Source organism: Pteropus alecto, unplaced genomic scaffold (assembly GCF_000325575.1).
Source record: "Pteropus alecto unplaced genomic scaffold, ASM32557v1 scaffold161, whole genome shotgun sequence".
Taxonomy (NCBI): domain Eukaryota; kingdom Metazoa; phylum Chordata; class Mammalia; order Chiroptera; family Pteropodidae; genus Pteropus; species Pteropus alecto.
In genome coordinates, this window is record NW_006432943.1 from 1,752,595 (window position 1) to 1,755,173 (window position 2,579).

At 40.2% G+C, this 2,579-nt stretch overlaps 1 pseudogene; it reads left to right on the forward strand.

Annotated features, from left to right (window-relative positions):
• The first annotated feature begins 817 nt into the window (after positions 1-817).
• Positions 818-1,278, forward strand: LOC102886559 (annotated as a pseudogene).
• The last annotated feature ends 1,301 nt before the right edge of the window (positions 1,279-2,579 follow it).

Below are 2,579 nucleotides of genomic sequence, written 5' to 3' on the forward strand. Positions count from 1 at the left end.
GACTGTGTGACTTCAGAAATATGGTGAAGATGTTTCTCCAGCTAGAGTAAGGATGAAGAGGAGAAAGAAACTTTTGCTAGGCGGAAGAGTTTTTAGGGCTAAGCAATTTCATCCTAAGAGCAATGGAATCACCCACAATGGCTCAGAAGGAAGTGGGGGACTTGTCTCTAGACAGGATCCACACTCAATCACCATCAGGATATCCCCAAACAGAAAGCCCAAAGAACACCAAGTAAGAATGCAGATACTCTTGCAAATTCCTCAGCTTGCCCAGCATTTGTCGAATATTCCTTTCCAGGGGAAGAGACCTAGGAGATGGATTTTTCTTTCAAGATCTGGTAATTCCCTAGGGTTAAAGGTAATATATTTATAAGTGATTTCTCCCAATTGAATTCAAGTTCGCAAGTCATAGTTCTGAAAAACTGGCATAGATAGAGTGGTATCCTGACTAGACTAAAATTAAGACTGTCCACCCTGTTCTCAAATCTCACTCTCTTCTAGAATCTTTAACATCAGTAAATACTGAGTTTGAAGAACACAATTCTCCCTGGAAAAAGTACTCTAGGAACTAAGAATTGATTGTTTTTCTAAATTTGGTGGAAGTGGGCCCAGTGCTATAATAATCTTGTGAATCCCTTTTTTAAAAATTAGATACATCAGAAATTTGGTAGTAAGTTAATGCAATTTCTGAAGTTGTGAAGGAACTACACCCATTCCATAAGAAATAACCGAGGCTGCAGCTGCTAAAAAATTCATCCTCTCCGGCCATCTAGAATTTTCTGCTGACTGGGAAAGCAGCAGCAGCAGCAGGTCCAAGATGGAGGCCAGCAGGAGGCTGATGAAGGAGCTTGAAGAAGTCCACAAATGTGGAATGAAAAACTTCTGTAACATCCAAGTTGAAGTTAATTTATTGACTTGGCAAGGTCTTATTGTTCCTGACAACCCTCTATGATAAAGGGGCCTTCAGAATCTAAATCAACTTTCCAGCAGAGTACCCACCCAAACCACTGAAGATCACATTTAAAACAAAGATCTATCACCCCAACCTCAAATGAAAAAGGGCAGGTTTGTCTGCCACTAATTAGTGCTGAAAACTGGAAATCAGCAACTAAAACCGACCAAGTAATGCAATCCCTCACAGCTCTGGTGAATGACCCCCAGACTGAGCACCCACTTCAGGCAGACCTAGCTGAAGAAGACACTAAGAACTATAAAAAATTCTGTAAGAACGCTGAAGTGTTTACAAAGAAATATAGGGAAAAGCGATCTGTGGACTAAAACCTGCTGTGATTAATTCCAGCGAGTGTGAACAGAGCCCCAAGTACTGCACTCAGATACCCCCTCAGCGCAGGGCTGTGGAAAGTAGACACATGCCCCCACCTTGAGCTTGCTTGTGCAGTTACTAAACTCTACAGTGTTCTTAATCAAAAGTGGTCTAGGTAACCTGTAAAGAAAGGTTTAAAAACTTAAGGTGTTCAGTTCTGCTTTCTTTGTTTTAAAAGTCACTGCTTCAGTCTACTTTAAAAGGATGGTGTTTTTTTCCTTGTTCGAATTTATCCAAAATTTTTAAGGTTTATTAAAAAAAAAAAAAATAGAGGTTGCAGTTCCTTTTCTTCACCTGCCCTTGTAATTCTCACTTTCTTGCATTCAGTTTATTTTTCACTCATTCACTTCCCCAGATTCAGGCCCCGTCTCCTCCACAAAGGAGAAGAGACAACTCTGTCCTGTCTGGTGGCTTCTCTTCTCCCATGTTGTACTGCCGAGTGTACGAGTTGGTTCCCCTGGCTCCAATTTATAACATCCTTTTGAAAATTTAAAAACAAACTACCACTGCCACTATCCCTCCAAAAAAACGCTCACTGTGAAAGGGAGGCCCAACTCTTACGTAAAAATATGGCCAATGTTACCATAACATTGATTAAATGGAAGGCACCCCCTGCACTCCTCGCCCGCCTTCTCCCCCCTCCCGCCCCGAAAAAAAGAACTTTCTGCTGAAGGCAATTAGAATAAGAAACTGGCAAGGATGATTTTTTTTTTCAATGAATTTCTTTGAAATCACAAAGGTAAAATAATTTGATTCTGGGTTTTAATTCATTTGAACTGTAAAATTCAAGGTTTAAATCTGTACTGTAATTTTTATTGAGGAAGTTAATAGTGAACAGAGATTTATATTTAAATTTAGGACATTTAGTCTTTTGTCACATTCTTATTAGAATAGGTCCATGTGGTCTTTGATATCATTGTAAAACCTCAAATAAGCTTAGACAATGTGGCTGGATAATAAGTTAGGATGGGAATAGAAAGGAGAGAGAATTTTCAGTGTTAGTATGTATTGCCCTTTGAAGCCTTCTAGGGGAATAAGATATCCCTTCACCAGTGTCCTGGGCAGATCTACAAAAAGGCAGAGATCGCTGGTAGGACAATAGCCTCATGACCGTGGGAGCAGAATACAGACTGCAGATTTCCTCCTCTAAGACGGTAACACCAACCCTACTTTCCACAGGCCTGATGGTTAAGCTCCATAAAGTAAGAAAACAAACCCCGAAAAAATATTTTGAAATATAGGGGGGTGGGGACAT